Source organism: Piliocolobus tephrosceles, chromosome 12 (assembly GCF_002776525.5).
Source record: "Piliocolobus tephrosceles isolate RC106 chromosome 12, ASM277652v3, whole genome shotgun sequence".
Lineage (NCBI taxonomy): Eukaryota > Metazoa > Chordata > Mammalia > Primates > Cercopithecidae > Piliocolobus > Piliocolobus tephrosceles.
The window spans coordinates 13,935,330-13,942,357 of NC_045445.1; the positions used below are offsets into that span (position 1 = coordinate 13,935,330).

The 7,028-nt window shown below is 43.5% G+C and overlaps 1 non-coding gene across 1 annotated transcript; it reads right to left on the reverse strand.

Moving 5' to 3' along the window:
• Window positions 1-762: 762 nt before the first annotated feature.
• On the reverse strand, window positions 763-824 carry LOC111536256. The gene has a single exon (XR_002729688.1). It is a non-coding gene; the product is annotated as a U7 small nuclear RNA (small nuclear RNA).
• Between the last annotated feature and the right edge of the window lie 6,204 nt (window positions 825-7,028).

The window sequence follows — 7,028 nt, forward strand, 5'->3', positions numbered from 1 at the left end:
GGTTAGACGTACCTCCTTTATGCTCCCAGAGTGTTCCCTCATTCCCCTTACCACTGTGATAATCATCCTGTATGTTTAACGGCATTTCCTTCTTTATTTACTTGTCTGACTCCTCATTAAATGGTGTCAGCTCCTAGAGAGAAGGGTCCAAGTTTCCTCTTGGTCACTGCTGAATCCTTGGTGCAGAGCCCAGTATGCGTGGTGGAAAGTGTCCTCTGGGCAGGTGAGCAGATGTGAAAGGAGGGACTGTATTGGGAATGTCCATTTCTCTGGTCCATCCCATCAATCAGGTGGAGTGTAGAGAGATGGCAGTGCTGCTCTAGCAAAAAATTTCCCGCTCCCCTATACAAACATGAGCCTGGGGAAAGGGAGGACCCCACCAACAATGATTACTTGCTAACCTAGATTACAATGGTGGGACTCAGTTTTCAGTATGGTCCAGTTGTTGCAACAGAAAACTTTTGGAAGAGATTTTATTCCTTGTAAACTCCTGGAGAGGTAGGAGTATAGAACAGACCTAGAGAGAGAAAGCAAAACTATTTCAGAGAGCTGCGCTGAGAATTGGATTAGTCATTGCAGGATGGTCATCAGTTGTTACTAACGTAACTTCAAACACAGAATTTTGAAAGAGCACATCTGTGGTCAAATAGACATTGAAACACAGAATGTTGATAGAACCCCAGTGTTCAGATGTTTATAAACTGTAAGATGCCTCCTGTCTTGTGCTCACTCTTCCATGCACCCCTCTCTCCTCTACTTTTCTAAGGTTTTCCAGTGAAAACTAAGAAATCTGCTGGACTAATTCCACAAGAGCTGTAATGCTGTGTCTCCTTCTTTATTGAGTGCAGTCATAGTTTTCAGCACATGAGCATCAGCAGGATTACAGGTGTCTCTCTAAAACAAAAAACAAACAAACAAAAAGTTGACCACTTTTCAGTGCTGCTTAGTGTGAAAACATAAAGACATACTGAATATTTATCAGTGCCAGGGTTGTGTGGGTCTGCCTACACAAACGCAAGCAAACTTTGTCATTCCACTCAAATGAGCCAGTGGCAAAGGGAAGTGTTACTTATTTGAGTAGGCTTATGTTACTGTCACTTTGAACAAAAGGTGCTGGTCCAATCTCTCAGTATAGATCATAAACAAAAAAAGCTTTGAGCCTAGCTTCGTCCAGAAAAGAAACCCCTTTGTAGTGTAGACTTCAGGCTGAGTTTGTCATGCACCTGCCCTATCATCCATTCCCTAGGCATTCTGATACTAATTTCTAAAATGAGGATTGAGTAAAACTATTTTTGTTTGGGAAAATATCCTGAGATGTCCTGTGATGACCAGAGACTCTGTCAGGTAAGTTTGACCCCTAAAGTTGGGCTTTGCTCCCCTAGAGGAAACATTAATTAACATTTGTTGAGTGTCTACTATGAATCAGGCACTTGTGCTAGGGCACTTTACATGTGCTCTCTTCTTTAACCCTTAAAATGGCCCAATGAGGGAGGCATTCACATCCCTGTTTTCCAAATTAGGTGACCAAGACTCAAGAAGAGTAAAAACTTACCCAAGGTCGCAAAGCCATCAACTGATAGAACTAGTATGCAACGCCAGCTCTGGCTTACTCTGAAGTGCATGTCTTTGTTCACCACTTCACCACACTGGTCTCTTAGCTCCTGGATGCTTGAGAAAACCACATCCAGCCATCACCTAGAGGTAATCTGCATCCTCTACAAGTCACTCTTTTGGAAGATCACTGATTCAGATAGCCTTTGTTTTAGGACAGCTTTTACATTCGTAATGTGGTTGTGACTGTGGATTTCCCACTAACCAGAAAAGACTGGCATGTTGTACCACTTTAATCATAATGCTTGAAATAATTACTGCATAATTTCAACACCTTACCTTATATCTCAAAATAGGGAGATGATGATGTACTAACGGAGGATGTTACACTGAAAGCCCACTTAGGCTTTCACCAAATTTGTTGAATTTTAAGTCAAACAACAAATAGAGGGACTTATTAGGTAAACATAGTTAAAATGCATAGCTTCCTGAAAGGCTGCTGATAGTAGACATTCATGAAGACTTGTGCAGGTGCCATTAACTTTTAATTTACCATCTGTAGCGTTTGTACCTCCAAATATCATTTTTGGGGTCTCTACTTGGGCAGTGTTCCAGGTTGAGTATCGGGAGTGGGAGGAATATTGCAAACCCACACCTGTTCGGATAAATGGTGATATCATTAGCAACAAGAAGTAAGTGATCATAGCTTCTCCCGTTTTTCATAAATTACACAAAATAACCATAATGCTGCAATTTAGTGGTCCAAAGTTCATTCTATTCAGCAGGCCATCCATAGTCAACAGTTTAAAGAAAAGGGACCTGCTGAGAAAATAGTGGTCTAATCAGATGCCATAAAATCGAGCTGATGAGATGAGTCTTGTTTCTTATTTTGTAAGGGGATTCTAATGAAGCGATGCTCGGAGGGGATTCAGAACTTTCATTATTCAGGTCAGCTGCATCCAGTTCCGAATGAGGCGGGGGAGCGTCATCCTACAAATTATCTGTAGACATGCTGGATTGTGCACAGGACTTATTAAATCCCAATTTCCTCACCGCCAAATTGTACACCTTGTCTTGGTTCCTATAAGGACTAATGAGAAAGCTTTGGAAAAAAGGTAAATCAAAGGGAACAGTAATCAAATGAAACGTACTGAAGGACGCTGTGGCAAAAACAAATTCATCAAACGCTGAAAATGGGAGACAAGAGGGCTCCGTTTGTGTACAGCACACTAACAGCTCTCACAATACAGTAAACACCTCTGAGGCTCAGGTGGGCAAACACAGGCAGGTTCAAGCGGGAAGTTTCCATGACGCATCTAGCACACCTTTCTCTCCAGAAAGAGCCTGAGGAGGGAGGGAAGGGAAGGCTGGCCATTTACTTAAAATCTGCCCACCAGGCCCACAGGCCTCTAGAAATCATCAACCTGTCAATGTACAATTATCTCCTGCCAGGGAGGCATAAATAGCCCAACTGTTCATTTCTGAATTTATTCAATAAATAGTTTCCCATTGGAATATACAGGAATTATGTTTGAAGTAAACTCCAATATGGTAAGTGGGAAATGGATGTATTTCCTTTTGGCAGCACTGAATAGATTGAGAATTTTTTACACTTTAATTGTATTTTTAATACTTTCAGCATTAAGGAATGCATTAACAAAGCCAGACAAAGGAATTGGTCACCAGCTTCTGGGGAGCAGAGAATCTTTCTGCTGCAGCTCTTGGCTATTGCCTTCTCAGCTCTCTGCCCTCTGCCACGGGGTTGTGTCTTACTTGCAGGAGAAACTGAGGCCATGGAGAGGAGGGAGCTCATACTGTTGTTAAGATTAAATGAGGCGCCGGGCGCGGTGGCTCAAGCCTGTAATCCCAGCACTTTGGGAGGCCGAGATGGGCGGATCACGAGGTCAGGAGACCATCCTGGCTAACACGGTGAAACCCCGTCTCTACTAAAAAAAATACAAAAAACTAGCCGGGCAAGGTCGCCGGCGCCTGTAGTCCCAGCAACTCGGGAGGCTGAGGCAGGAGAATGGCGTGAACCCGGGAGGCGGAGCTTGCAGTGAGCTGAGATCCGGCCACAGCACTCCAGCCTGGGCAGCAGAGCGAGACTCCGTCTCAAAAAGAAAGAAAGAAAAAAAAAAAAAAAGATTAAATGAGGCAATGCATGCAAAGCTCTTAGCAAGGTACTTGGCACTTTAAATGATAAGCACTCAATAAGTGATATTTAATGTTATTATTATTATTACTTTGGCAGTCACTATCATTATCATAGAAGGAGGTGTCTAACTTTTTTTTTTTTTTTTTTTTTGAGACAGGGTCTCACTCCTGTGATGTGATTACAGACATGAGCTACCACCTCGGCCATATATAAATCTTAATGTGTTGAAAGTTATATGGGATTCTCGCTCTCTAATATCCCAGTGACACTTTATGTGGCCCATATGGGATAACCAAAGTGAGCTCAGCTTGTCTTGTCCGGTGAAGTCCTTTCAGTACAGCTTGACCAACCTTAACTAAATAAGGCTGGTGTCCAGTGATCATAGCTCAAATAAAGAGGATTTCTCTTCTGTGTATAACATGGTTTATAAACTAGGAGTGAGGGGTAACCCATCTCTGGACTCATTAATTAATTCAACAAATATTGGTTGAATGCTTACTAATTCTGTGCCAAGCTTACTTTTAGATGCTGAGAATAGAGTGATAAACAAAAATAGACAAAATTCCTGCCTTTATGTAGTTTACAGTCTGGTGGATGTGAGGTGGGGGATGAGGGAAGGGGAGAAGACAGACATTGGACTCAACCTACTGGAAGATGTGTACTTGAAACAATGTGCATGATCCCAAAATGATTACATCAAAAGAAAATTTCACAGAAGAAATAATAGAAGAGGTTTTCAGTTTGTCATTTCCAGGGCCCTGGTGCCTTATTAGCCAACCAGACATAGGCAAAACAAACAAACAAACAAAACAAAATGAAGCAAAACAATAAACAAAAACAACAACAATAAAAGCAAAAAAACCACTGAAGCTGCTTCTGAGTCTGAAATCCCCACCCAAAGGAGCAGGGGCAGTAGCATGGAAGGAAACTCTGTGAAGCGGCTTGTATCCTTGCACTGCCCCAACTCGCAGTAAAGTGAAACAGGTCATACATGACACCCAAGAGTATGAGAGTGAAAAGAGGTACTCCATACTGCCTTCGCTGGTGACTCACTATGGCCATTCATCCAGTCAGCATGCATTTATTGAGCCCTTACTAAATTCCAAAGGGTACACGGTAGTCCCCGCTTTCGGAGAGCTTCCATTCTAGTGATTGGCCCTGAGTCACTAACTAATGATGGTGAGTTCATCTACATTCCTAAAGGTAAGGGACAGCTAAATTAATATTAAAGGTAGTTTGGAAATGTATGCCAGGCAGAAAGAACAACAAATACAAAGACCTGGAAACAAGAACAAGCTTGAAGTATATAAGCAACAGAAGAAAGTCCACTGGGGCCGGGTGCGGTGGCTCACGCCTGTAATCCCAGCACTCTGAGAGGCCACGGCAGGTGGATCAGCTGAGGTCAGGAGTTCGACACCAGCCTGGCCAACATGGCAAACCCCATCTCTACAAACAAATACAAAAATTAACTGGGTGTGGTGGCATGCACCTGTAATTCCAGCTACTCAGGAGGCTGAGGCTGAAGAATCGCTTGAATCCGGGAGGCAGAGGTTGCAGTGAGCCGAGATCGTGCCACTGCACTCCAGCCTGGGTGACAGAGTGAGACTCTGTCTCAAAAAACAAACAAACAAACAAACAAAGCCCATTGGGATTACAGCACAGTATAAGGGAGAGATTGGTGGCAGAGAAGGCAGGAGCGAGTTCTGGCTTATGCAACTGGGTACATGGTGGTGCCATTCCCTGGAAGAGGGACCATGGAAGAAGGAGGTTATTATAAATTGTCATTGCTCCCATGTGGCATAATTTTGCCACATGATCATCCTGGGCTTAGGATCACTAAGGCCCTTTCCATCTTACTAATAGGCAAGCTTTCAAGGTCTATTTGTGAGATGGCTTTTTAAAACCCAGAGTTTGTTTTCCCATAGAGTAATGTTATATATAGCCAGCAGATGGGCTGTTGTATTGGAAGTTTTACTGTTCAAGACCCAAGTGTGGAGCTGGAGTGAACCTGGACAAAGTGCCATTCACAGAGGGGCTATGTCAATGTCAAGGCCCTGGTGTAGCCATGGATATCATCTGAATGTTGCCTGTGGCTAAATTAGCGCTCATGGAGTATTGATGGGCAGGACCATAGGATTAGCTTAGGCCAATGAATGGACCATCAGCAGAAGTGATGTGAGTTACTCCTAGGCCAGAACATTTAATGCCTAGTAAGCCATGAATGTAAGCAACCTCTTTCTAGACGGCAACCCATGTAAGACATGTAGCAAGAATGAAACAGAAATGTGTATCACTAAAATTGTGGGTAGTTAGCACAATGTAGGCTAGCCTACCTTATACAGTGGTGTTTGCCATTTGGCCGTCTAAATCCATCAGGTCCTCCTGTGTACCATGCCATAGTTGGAGGAGGTATTAGATTGGCCATGGATAATATGCCTGGGTGGGCTTGGTGTGGTGCTCATACCTATAAATCCAGCACTTTGGGAGGCCAAGATGAGAGGGTCACTTGAGCCTAGGAATTCAAGACTAACCTTGGCAACGTGGCAAGACCCCACCACTACAAAAACAATAATAAAATAATAATAAAAATTAGCCAGGCATGGTGGTGCCTGTTTGTGGTCCTAGCTACTCGAGGGACGGAGGTGGGAGGATCACTTCAGCCCAGGAAATACAGGCTGCAGTGAGCTGTGATGGCACCACTGCATTCCAGCCTTGGTGACAGAGTGAGACCCTGTCTCGATAATAATAATCATAATGCTCATTTCAGAGATCCAGCTAGACTTGTCCTCTTGCTCGCTTGACCTTGCAATATGCTAATGTTTACTCTCATTTCACTGTACCTCTATTCCCTAACTGCATAGCTTGACTTTCAATAACTGCCCCTCACTGCCTACCCAGCTTCCTGACACATTTTCATGCCTTTCTCTGCTTTATTGACCTTGAGTTCCCACTTGCTTCTCCTCTCTGCACACCATCTCAATTTGAGCATCCTTAGCACTATGAGAGCCTCATCAAGCCCCATCTCCACATGGTGAGGGAATTTAGATACTAGTAAAAAGGCAGCCAATGGTGTTTTCTAGGGAAGCAATTCTGAACATGAGGAATGTAGGATAAAGGTGAGACTGACAATGAAAAATGAGGGTAGAAGTCAGAAAGACTGGGAATTAGTGCAGAGCAAAAATTGGCTCAGGACCAAAGATCTGAATGGTGCCTGGTTGACTGAGAAGAACTCCCTCGCATACTTCCTTAGGGGTGCCAGCTGTGTGGTACAGGGCAGGCCCAACAGCTTAAGAAAACAAAACAGGTAGGACTTGGCATCTAT